Genomic DNA, 12,584 nt, shown 5'->3' with positions numbered 1-12,584 from the left:
TCTCTCTCTCTCTCTCTCTCTCTCTCTCTCTCTCTCTCTCTCAACGGAGTTTCTTTGTTTAACAGTCCTGGAACTCAATCCACAAACCAGGCTAGCCTTGAACTCACAGAGATCCACCTCTCTGCCTTTCTCGTGCTTGGACCAAAGGCATGTGGTACCACGCCTAGCTTAGCCAAGGGCTTTTCATTCATGAACTCTTGTTAGTCATCATACAGCCTTGCAGGGTCTGACTAAGAAGAACTTAAGAGCAGGGAGCTCAGTTGACTTCACCACGGTTGTACTGTTTGGAAATGATGTAAGTAAAGACGCTAACTAACCCAGGTTCTCTTTTCTTAGCATGTGTCTTTATAGTTCGTCTTTCCATATCAGATCTACATTGTTTCATGATCAAAGGTTTTGACAGCCACGTCTCTCTAGCATAGGGGTCAGTTCTCAAAGCTGAATACCATAGGACCTCCTAAAGATATGTTCTTCTGTGTCTGGGTAAGTGCCTCCCAAGAGCTGGCATGTTAAAGGCTTAGTCTCCAGGCAATGCTACACTAGTAGATGGTAGGACCTCTAAGAGGTAAATTCTTCTAAAAGGAAGTTGGACTTTTGCAGAACCGCCTTTAGCCAGCCTGGCACGAACAAAGATATCTAAAAGGGGGATAGTCTCACCTCTCTTTGGTCATCACACTATTGAAACAATGGTCTCTGTTTTAATTAGGGTTTTACTCCTGTGAACAGACACCATGACCAAGACAACTCTTACAAGGACATTTAATTGGGGCTGGCTTACAAGTTCAGAGGTTTCAGCCTATTATCATCAAGGCAGGAGCATGGCATTATCCAGGCAGTGGTGCAGGAGGAGCTGAGAGTTCTACATCTTCATCTGAAGGCTGCTAGCAGAATACTGGTTTCCAGGCAGCTAGGATGAGGGTCTTAAAGCCTACATCCATAGTAGCACACCTACTCCAATAAGGCCACATCTACTCTAGCAGGGCCACACCTTCTAATAGTGCCATTCCCTGGGCTGAGCATATACAAACCATCAGTCCCCAAGGAACTGGATTCTCTAGGAGCCTCTCACTAGGAAAAGGAAAGGCTGAAGCGTAGTGCCAGCCAGAGGAGGTACTTAGCTCCCTGGAAGAGATTTCACATAGTCCTGACCACCTTGTAAGGGAGAATGGAGCAGGAACAATGAGTCTGTGATGGGACCATGACGGAGAGGACCACACCTCAGCTGGGGAGCAGCTCAGTTATAATCGATCACTGTAAATGTAATTCTTAGGGGGCATTCTATGCTCATTTTGCTCCCAGGTAATGATATGACATTTCTTTACCCGCTTTAGCCCATTTTAGCTTCTAAATAAATGGTGCAGAGACCTGGTATTTTTATTATCAGGCCACAAGCCTAAGCTGGGCAGGTTCTGAGCTATTCTAAACCGACTAGGCTTCTACCCAGCCACATGGGCCCCTACTGGCTATCTGATCGTGCCCTGGTTCACTCTGGTCCATGTGTATCCTCAGGGCTGCTCTCTCAGCGTGATCTCATGGTGAATTCTCCTGGTCCCTCTATATAGTCTCCCCACCTCCTCCTTTTCCCTTCTCTCTCTTCCTTGGACCTTCTGACTAAGATCACAAGTCCTGCCCCATTCTCTTGTACCCTGTTAATTGGCTTATCAGCTCTTTAGTAACCAATTAGAGGTGTAGGAAAACAATTTTTCTATAACATTGCAATCAGAGATGCTTAACCATGCCATTGTCTGGGCTGCAACCAGACATTCAAGCACCTGAACACACGGTGCACAAAAACCATCCCTCAACAGATCACTTGTCATTTAGTTAACTCTAAAGCTCTCCTCCAGAGCTGGATGTCACCAGATCTCTTCATTTGTTCCTGTTCCCAATGGGGCCATTAAATACATGTCATTCTCTGTTCCCCACTGCCCCACTGAGGGTGGGCACCTTCCCCTCTCTGGTTATGGCAGCCCAGGCCCAGCTCTCACTAACCACTCTGCTAACACACCTTCCAAGGGAAACGTGGACTGACGGCATCTCCTCTTTTTCCTAGTACCTTGACTTTAGCCCACTGAGGCTGCCTTTGAATATCTGGCTTCTAGATCTCTAGAATGGTTTTATTAAGCCACCAACCTTGCAATGATTTCTTTTTCTCTTCTTCTCTTTTTTAAAGACTTATTTATTTTATGTATATGAGTACATTATGGCTATCTTCAGACACAGCAGAAGAGGGCATCAGATACCATTACAGATGAGCCACCCACCATGTGGTTGCTGGGACTTGAACTCAGGACCTCTGGAAGAGCAGCCAGTGTTCTTAATCACTGAGCCATCTCCCCCAGCCCCTTGCAGTGATTTCTTAAATCAGCAATAAGGACACACACAGATATTGCACAACTCATTCATCTATAGCTCGGTTTTCCAGTGTCTAGAATGAGACACCCATATCCACTTCAATAGGATATGCATGAGGACTGAATGCAATAACTATAAAGTAACTATTGTGGCTAGGAGACATTAAGTGCTAATAAATGGAGCCAACTCTTTGTATCATAAAGAATATTTTTCTGGAAGCTCAAGATTGCCCGCACGGCAGCTGTGGGTCAGGACAAGCAGAGCACAGTGTGGAGCAGTGTAAAAAGTGGGTGGAAAGAAAGGGCTTTGGCTCTGCCCTGGTTTGTTGCTACTGGGTACATAGTGGGGATAAGTAGATGGTTCACTGGTGAAGGAACTGGTAAGAGGGCAGTGCAGCAGGCTTCTCTGGTCTTGAGATGTTTATGCCTGCCCATTCTGAACACGACATCTCATTCACAGCACTTCAGCCCATTCCTCAGTAATTGAGTACTTCACTGTAAAGTGAACCATAAGACACCCAAAAGGCCCAGAAATATGAGTTCCCCTTCATTTCATTTACAAACTAAATACAGCTAATACATTAGCTTCTGAGCCTATGGCATAATCTCTGGTTCTTTAGCAATACCAAGCATAAAACTGCTTTCTATATATTTCATTGAATCATGAATATTATGAAATACTTTGAGCGAACGACTGTTCTCAGTTCCCTCGTCTATTAAACAGGGACAAAATGACACCTACCTATGGGGTTGTTATGAGCGTTAAATGACTTCTGCATACAAAGTGTGGTCAAATACTCGGTATGTTAGACATGAGCATCCCTACTGGGGTTAATTTTGATTTGGGGGAAAGATGAGGAGATAGGTGAGGAAGCAACCAACTTGGAAGGTCTGACAGACAGGATGATAATTTTCAGTTTCCTTTGCATGTGCTAGACAGTTTCCTTGCAGAGCTTCAAGAGAAAGTCATCCACGTGCACGCAGTAGTTCGACTGGGAATAGCCCCTAAAGACTCTTATTTGAATGCGTAGGAAGAGGCACTCTTAGGAGGTGTGGCCTTGTTGGAGGAAGCATGTCACTAGGTGGTGGGCTTTGGGGTTTCAGATGCTCAAGCCAAGCCCAGTGTCTATCTCCCTGCTGCCTGCAGATTCAGATACAGAGCTTTCAGCTCCTTCTCCAGCACCATGTCTGCCTGCATGCTGCCATGCTTCCTGCCATGATGATAATGGACTGAACCTCTGAAATGTAAGTCAGCCCCAACCAAATGCTTTCCTTTATGAGAGTTGTGGTCATGGTGTCCCTTCATAACAATAAAATCCTCTAAGACACTAAAGTAGGAGCCAAAGAGACTAACATAGAACCAGCATGTATTGAGCACATATTGTATACACCAGGCACTTTTCTGGGAACCTGAAATATCAGGGTAAACAAGGTCTGTTTTCTAAGCTAAGGTAGAAGAGACTTGACAGACTCCATATCTTGGGGTTTCCATTGCTGTGAAGAGACACAATGACCACAGCAACTCTTACAAAGAAAAACATTTAATTGGTGCTGGCTTAAAGTTCTATTATTATCATGGCAGGAAGCATAGTGGCACACAGGCAGACATGGTGCTGGAGAGGTGAGGGTTCTACATATGGATCTGTAGGCAGAAGATCTTCCTGTGATTTTAAGCTACTGACCTCGGCTTGAGCTTCTGAGACCTCCAAAACCATCCCCTAGTGACACATTTCCTCCAGTAAAGCCACGCCTACTGCAACAAGGCCACATCCCCTAATAGTGCCACTTTGCATGGACCAAGCATTCAAACACAGTGTATGGGGGCTGTTCCTACTCAAACCACCACATTCCATATAAAAGATGTAGAGAACACAATGAGGGCTGTCCATGGGAAAGGCTGTGCCTGATCTGGGGTGGGGGCGGGGTATCACGGAGGTTGTCTCAGAGGAAATGACATCAGCTGGTCAAGCAGTTTCCCAGATGAAGCAATGAGGTGTGAAGAAGTTTGGAGGAGAGTGACCCTCTGAAGGCATGAGATGAAATATAAGCGTTTTTAAGGAGGTATGACATCAAAGAGAGTATGATGACAGGGGCCAGATCTAGAAGGTACAGCCAGATCTAGAAGCTGGAGCCAGGTCTAGAAGGTAGAGGAGTTGGGTCTAGAAGGTAGAGGAGCTGAGTCTAGAAGGTGGAGCCAGGTCTAGAAAGTGGAGACAAGGTCTAGAAGGTGGAGGTGGATCTAGAAGGTGGAGCTGGGTCTAGAAGGTGGAGGAGTTGAGTCTAGAAGGTGGGGGAACCAGGTCTAGAAAGTAGAGCCAAGGTCTATAAGGTGGGGGAACCAGGTCTAGAAAGTAGAGCCAAGGTCTATAAGGTGGAGGTGGATCTATAAGGTGGAGGTGGATCTAGAAAGTGGAGGTGGATCTAGAAGGTGGGGCCTGATCTGAAAGGTGAAGGAGCCAGGTCTAGAAGGTCGAGCCAGGTCTAGAGGGTGGAGCTAAGACTAGAGGGTGGAGCCAGGTCTAGAAGGTGGAGCTGGGTGTAGAAATGAAACTATGAAAGATGTTGTTGCTGGACCAAATGTCATTCCTTTAACAGACTGACTTAACTCTGAGTTGCATCAGTTGTAGCAATGTCTGATTGTAGCTTAATGACCGTGAGAGCTGCTGCAGGCTTGAAGTAGGACAGTTTTGTGCTGTTTGCACTGTGGAAGCAGTCACTCTCTGGAACTGGTTGAAGAGGAACAATATGGTGTGCAAAATGGTTTGGAAAATCATTGTAATGATTTTGGTGATAGTGGAAGGGAGAGCCATGGCGGTGACGAGGAGTCATCAAGTAGGTCTGTTGGGATGATGGCACTGTAGAAGCCCTGGTTGGGAAGGGGGTGTGTTTAGGTTGGGTGAATGACAGTACCATCCATTAGATCAAAAAATACAGGAATTGCCCTTTTGAAAGGCAGGTGATGGATTCAACTTCACATATGTTGATATGTTCACATACAGTGACAGCCTATGGGATTTCTGAGTGGTTAGATGCAGTTGGCAGTTAATAGGATTCTGGCATTTCAGACTTGAGTTTTAAGAGTCATCTGTCCTTGGTTAATCTACCTAAAATCATGAGAGAGTATGAGACGGCACAAGGTAGGGGGAGAGAAGAAGATGAACAAGAGCCCAAACACAGAAGAAATTGAACAGTCTAGAAAGAAAACTAAGTATCATCCAACAAGTGAAGGGCCAAGAAGTGTGGGGTCCCAGAAGCTTAGGATATGAGTATTTCAGAGGAATGCAGGAGCCATGCTGCTCAACACATCAGTGACGTCAGAGGAGTTAAGGCTTGGACTTGACACAGTTCATGGGCATGTCCAGTGAGGACATCCTTTCTGGATGGGGTGGCATTAGCCTGAGATAACTCACTTAAAGGAGGAAAACTCCATTCTGGCTCATGGGTTTAGAGGTTTCAGTCCAGGATCAATGGCTGGATTGTAAAGAGATGGATACCATATAGGGATGACACAGCAGAGGAAAATGGCTAGCCTGAGGGACTGAGAGCACAGGGAGACTGAGGTGAGCCAGAGACAGGATATATACCTGAGGGCATCCTCTCAAGGGGCCACTCTTTTCAATTAGACAACCCCACTTCCATTTCCATCACCTCCCAATAGCACATCAAATTATAAACCCATCGATGGATAATCCAGGAATGGTATCAGAGGCCTCATGGTCTGATGAGTTCCCAAAAATCCACCACTGGAAAACCCCCCACCAAGGGATGTTTCAGTCAGACTCACACAGTAACAGGGGAGTGATGTTGATTGCAATTGTTACCTCAACAAGATCTAGAATCCTCAGGAAAATAGATCTCTGGGCATCCCATGAGGGCTTGTCTTTATCCACACACTGTGGATGGTACCATTGCTTGGAGTGGGATCCAAAGTGAGCAAAAAGGAGAACATGAGCTGAGCGCATGTGTGTACCACTCTGTCCTTGACACTGGATGCCCCTACCTCCAGCTCCTGCCCCTGTGACTTCTCCACCAAGATGGACTGATTGTACCTTAGAACCGTGGGCTGAAGTAAGCTGCTTTCCTCAGAATGTTTTACCACACAAACAAGAAAACTGACTAAGACAAAGGGTTTAGAGCTCAATGGGCAAGAGCACTGGGTAGAAGATGACTCAGAAAGCGCCATGGGATTTGCTCCTACAAGAGAAGAATGTGATTGTTTTCTTGGGAGAACCTTGCAGAGGGCAGAGAGGTAAGGTGGAAGTTGATGGAACAATGTTTACTTATTTTAGTATGAAATACTATTTTAGTAGTTACTTATTTTAGTATAGTATTTAGTATTTAGTCTTTAGTAGAAAGACTTAGAAATGTTAAGTTCCTTATAAGGAAAAGCCAAAGTGAGGAAGGGTTGAAAGTTTAGGTTGTTGTAATGATTCGGAATCCATATCCCCAAATCTCTCTCCTCATTAAAACTTAACCATGCCCCTAGATCAACATCTACTGTCATTTCTAATACACGCATGCTCAGAAATTTAAAATTTAAAAATGCTTAGCCTTTATTTTTATTTTATTGTATGGATGGTTTGTCTGCATGTATGCCTGTGTACCATGTGCATGCAGTACCCACAGAGACCAGAAGAGGGTGTTGGATTCCCTTGGAACTAGAGTTAGAGACACTTGGGAGCGGTGGTGATGCTGGGAAGCGAACCTGGGTCATTTGGAAGAGCAGCCAGAGCTTTCAATGGCTGAGTTATCACTCCATCTCCCAAAAGTGAAAGTTTTGAGTCAGCTAATGCATATATCTCCAGCAAGGGGACCCCGCCTGGCACATAAACCATTCTAAAAAGGCCATTATTAGAGCAATGGATGGGAGGCTCTGTACCCTCATGGGTGCCATAACGACACGCTTGCCTCTGCAATCCTTTCAGGTATTTTCCCATGTGTTTGAGTGCTGGCTTTCCAATTATACATTCAGATTGCCTTTTCTACCTCTATGATATTTTGACCTTTTAAATACATGTCCACCATACTCATCAGTCATAGCGGTCCACTTCTACTACCCCAGAATCTGGGGACTGAAGAATACATTCAGATCTGTGGGTCAAGATAAGCTTTGGTTTCATATCGAGTTTGAGGCCAGTCCAGGCTACAGGAGATCCAGTTCCTCCGACCCCCCGACCCCTGACAAAAAAGCGGCTGTTTATTTCTTTATTTAAACTGCTGCTTCTACTGCTGTATACTTTGATAACTTGGGCCAAGATCAAGCCCTCCAATCGTTTTCCTTTCCACTGCATAAGCCGACTCAGAAGAAACAGCCATTTCACTTAAGATAACAGTCAGCTCTTTTGGCTTCCCAAACCCAAATTTACAAAGCTGTGGACATGTCTGTGTAAAGGAGTCTGCCTTAGCACCACATGAGAGAGCATGGCTCTGAGGCTGGTAGAGGGGACACTGGGTAAGGTCGGGAAATCTCAGTGCTCCTAGGTCACAAGCGAGCTTCCATTCTAGAATGTTTCCATGAAGGAATCAGAAGGGTAACCATATATCATGGGTGCTTTTTTTTTTTTTTTTCATTTTAGCATCTTTTAAGTTAAAATGCTGCTTACAGCTTACTGGTAGTCATCATAATTTATTAGGCAGAGATTTCCCTATCATCATCATACATAAAATAATGGCATATCTATTATTAATGATGCCTTAAATCCAGCAAAGTATGGTATTTAAAATTTTGATCCCAGAGTTTTCCAAGATTGATACTGCAAATAAATATTCTCACTTGATGCGAAAACTATTATTATGCACCATGTGTTTTATGGATCAATGTCACTGAAACGAAGCAGCCCTGGTAAATCTCAGAGTTCCACGCTAAGGAAAGAGCATGTCTTTCCCGTGGAACCACCGCGGTTCTCCTCCTGGGAAGTTGTAGAAGTGGGTCCATAAACACCCTTTCCACCCACACAGCCAAGAAGCAGAACTTATAGCATCCTTTCAACCTAAGCTCAGTCTTCTCATTATCCATTTAGTGACTCCTGCCTTGCTTTAGTTATGATGAGAAGGAACATAGATTTTCCTCTTCAGAAGCAAGTGGGTAAGAACTAAGGAGATAAGTGGGGTATTTGTGTTTTCATAGTGCATCAGCTGTAGATGTTTTGTCCTCGTAGATCTGCAGTTTTCATCCTTTTCTTTTGCCTCAGACAGTAGCACCTCACTGATCTCGATGAGCTAGGAGTGAGGCTGATGAAAGGTGCACATTTACCCAAAGAGCCATCACACTCCATCAGAAGAAGGCATCAGATCCCCTGGAGCTGGAGTTACAGGCAGTTGTGAGTCACCCAACATGAGTGCTGGGAACTGATCCCAGGCCCTTTGAATGAGCAGCAAATTAAATACTTAAATACTGGGCCTTCTCTCCAGCTCCACCTTTTGTGATTATTCTAAGCCACATCTATCCCTGCTTTTAATCATTTTTATGCCCCGAAGAGTAACTGCAGCACAGTTATACTCAATAAAACTGTTCTGAAAATAGGTGCAAATTAAGAACAAGAATTTAGGCATAAACATTTGAGGGGAACATTTGCTTGTACCTTGTTGGCCCCTAGATGTTGCCATTTGTCTAGCCAATGGGACACGAAGAGAGGCACTAGGGGCAGAGCTATGAGGGGCGGAGCTATGAGGGGCAGAGCTATGAGGGGCGGAGCTATGAAGGGCGGAGCTGAAGGGTGGAGCAGGCCTTTTTTCTCTTCCTTTTCAGTGTCTGGAGCTAACTTAAATGGCTAGAACTTCCACGATCCTATTGAACCAAGAAAACAAGGATCATAGCCTGGTAAAGGAGAAATCTCTGATGGTGATGAAGCTGCCCCACCAATCCACCAATCCCAAGCAGCTCCCTTCCCCGACCTCCTTTTTTAGCGTAGAAATAGAGTCTTGAGTGTTCAAAACATCATCTGGGGCATGTCTAAATGTCAGCCAAATACAGTTCCTCACTGATGTATCATAAAAAGATCTGTTCGGGGTTAGACAGCAGGATAGGAATGCATGCCTGGAGCCAGCCCAGAATCTGTCTTTTCATTCTTTGCTATGCTACTTTTACACTAAGCTTGCTCTATGGGCTTAGGAAGCCGCTTCAGCATTATTTACTCATGATTCCTCATTGAAAATAGTAAGATTCACTCCTACAGAATTGTGTTAACTACCTGACATAAAAAGAAAAACAGCCATTTGAAATGGCTGTCCCTTTCCTTCCAGCTAGCGGTGAGACAATCCTTCCAGTGTCCCTTTCTTGCTAAGTGACTTCATTCAGGTGTCCTGGACAGGAGTGTGGATGTTAAAAATTAAACCATAAGCCACAGTTTAATGGAGTTATAGCTGTTCAGCTGGAGAACAGAAGGTGGGAAGGAGCCTTCCTCTGACACAATGCTCGCCAAGGAAGGCCAGCTGTTCCCCGGGTCCTCCAAGAACGGAGGACATGATTAAAAGAATTTCCTTCCCTGGGTTCTGTCATAGAACTGGCTCCCTAGGAATAGAATCTGGGGGTGGGGTGGGGAGGGATGGGTAATCTCAAGGGAGAGAGGTAGACCGTTGTAGGCAAGCAAACGACATGTGGGTTTAGCTGCTCCCATAGGTCCCGAAAAGTGGACCAGGGAGATCCATAGCAGCAGGCCTCTGCTGCAGGCTACCTCTGAGAGGGGGAAAGAACATAGTCTCTGAAGAGTCCCTGGGGGAAGACGCTCCCCCAGGCCGAGAATGATTATCTGGAAAGGGTGAGGTTGAGCTTTAGAAGCAGCATATGAGAATGCACTCACAGCAGCAGTATGAGAATGCACTGCACCCAATGTGTGAGGAGAGCATAAAGTGCATCCCTAGTATCTACCATAGGCACAAAGGACTGAGGGGCTATAGGGTTATAGAGGAGAAGTTACGTGTCAGCCACCTGTCTGGGGTCAAATGGATGTGTTCAGTGTGAACAGAGGTGTGGGGAGACATCTTTACTGTGAGTGGGAGGCCTCTGTGGCTCTGCACGGTAGAACTGAGAGTGAAGGGAGCCATGATTCTGCAGCCTGAGAGGATGTACTGGAAGGACTACGCACGCACAGAGGAGTGCTCAGTCTTTCTTCTAGGGTCTCGTTCTTCTTCCTCCCATGACAGCTGACCACTGAGAAGAGGGATTGGAGCCAGGTGTCACTAGCATCTACATTCATGAGACTGAGGCAGATGGATGGCTACAAGTAGGCAAGACTAGCCAGGCCTATCTATCTATCTATCTATCTATCTATCTATCTATCTATCTATCTATCTATCTACCTATCTATCTAAGTTAACCTGGGCTATCATGTGAGATCCTCTCACAAAAGCAAAGGCTGCAAGTTTACACTTAACCCTGTTTGCTTTGCCCTTGACCTGATCGGTTAACCCTGAGCTTCCCTCTCTGCAACCACAAACAGCACTTGCAGCTGGATGCCCCTCCACAGCATAGACATGCTCTGTGGCCCCTTATTCTCACCAGTAGGAAATGAGCAGACGTGACTGTCTCTGACGTTAGAAGCTAACAGGGCAGACATCTCCCCTGCCATATGTTCCCCAGCCTACAGCTGACTCTGAAGGCCCCACAGGAAGGAGGAGCCGTAGGATGATGTGGGATGGGGAAAAGCACCAAGCTTTGGGGAGACACTAGAACTGTCAGTATGCTGGCTCATATATCTGCAAATGCTGGCCCATGCATTTGCAAATGGCACCCTTTTGGTTATAAGACCGCAAGAACCCCTCTCAAGAATGCTGGACATTTTATTATCTATCATCTTCCTTGGCAGGGTACCTAAAAAACACAAATGTCAAGTCTGTAAAGCTAATATGCAAATGCAGCTATAAGATATTTCCCTACCCCTGCCCACAAATCCAATAACTAGAATTTCTGGGGTCACTGTTGCCAGGCCCAACAGATAACAGTGCTTAAGCATGTCTCTTATGGGTATCTGCAGAGAAAATGGAAGGAAGAGTTTCCTAGAAATAATAAATTCAGAAATGATTGGGAATGACACTGGACTTGAATGTGTTACCATGTGACTCTCTGATCAAAAACTCACCAAGGTGTAGACTTTCATATCCTCGTCTTACAAGTAAGCAAACGGTGCTTCCAGAAGGTTGTTATCAGCCCAGCAAGGTAGCCCAACAGACAAGAGGCAGCTACTACCACGCTTGGCCACCAGGGACGGATGTGGTAGGAGAGAATTAACTGCACAAGTTGTCCTCTGACTGCCACATAGATGCCATGGCATGTATGTGCCCTCACACATACATACATGCACACAATATAAAGAACTAACACATAATAAAAAGAGGAGGCGGAGAAGGAGGGGGAGAAGGAAGGGGAGGAGGGGGTTGTTGCTAAGTCCGAGTTGAAGAGTTAATAGGTAGAAGAGGGAATTTGAGTGTGGGTCTGTTCAGCCCCAAAGCCTGTGCCCCATCCCCTCTGTGAGGAAACAGGCAAGCCTGTCCCCCTTCGCCTTGTCTAGGGTCTATGCAGCCTGCAGTGCCAGTTCATGGATTGAGCACTGATAGATTGAGAGAGTGCTTTCCCCAGAGACACTGCTTTCCTGGGTATTCTATGTTTCCTGGTTGTACCTCATTTCCCAGATGTCCCAGCCTTCCAGGAGGCAATGCTTTCCCCACATGTGCGGCATTTCCTGGATGTTCTTCATTCCCAGAGGTAATGATTTTCCCAGACATTGTCATTTTTCCCGGATGTGCCTCTTTTCCTGGATATGCTGTATTCTGTTTTTGTGGGGAGCAGAGGACTCGCTCTGCTTCTTTCTAAAACCCTTGTTCTGTGGCTCCCAGATGCATGGTTAGGCAGGGTCCAAATTACAGCGTGATTACAGGGCTCCACACACATCCCTAAGTGGAGAGGTGTTTTCAGAGATGCTAGCATTACAGAGACTAAACATAGTTTGGGCTAGAATGGGGAGTCATATTTTTCTTTTCTTTTTTAACTCCTTGGTTCTAGAATCCTGTTACCCAATATTCTGAATCGTGAGTACTTCTGGTTATAGGGAGTGCCGTAGCAAGTCAAGGAAAGAGCCCTGGCTCTTCCTACAGGTCCCTGGGGTCTTAAGCAGTTCCTTGTCCAACTTCTTAAGCTGGCGTGGATGCCTGACAAGATTCTGCAGCTGTTTGACTTACAAAACAGTCGATTTGCTCTTTTATTCACTGTATGTGATTTTTTTTTTTTTTTTTTTT

At 45.5% G+C, this 12,584-nt stretch overlaps 1 long non-coding RNA gene across 2 annotated transcripts in view; it reads left to right on the top strand.

Moving 5' to 3' along the window:
- The first annotated feature begins 6,208 nt into the window (after positions 1-6,208).
- Positions 6,209-12,584, top strand: part of LOC116076422 — a 60,278-nt gene continuing 53,902 nt past the window's right edge. For both annotated transcript variants that reach the window (XR_004112943.1, XR_004112942.1), the window contains exon 1: positions 6,209-6,603. This is a non-coding gene — a long non-coding RNA (uncharacterized LOC116076422). The remainder of the gene's footprint in view (positions 6,604-12,584) is intronic.

Source organism: Mastomys coucha, unplaced genomic scaffold (assembly GCF_008632895.1).
Source record: "Mastomys coucha isolate ucsf_1 unplaced genomic scaffold, UCSF_Mcou_1 pScaffold4, whole genome shotgun sequence".
NCBI classification, from domain to species: Eukaryota; Metazoa; Chordata; class Mammalia; order Rodentia; family Muridae; genus Mastomys; species Mastomys coucha.
Note: the sequence above shows the minus strand (reverse complement) of the source record. Positions and strands in the feature narration are given on the sequence as shown.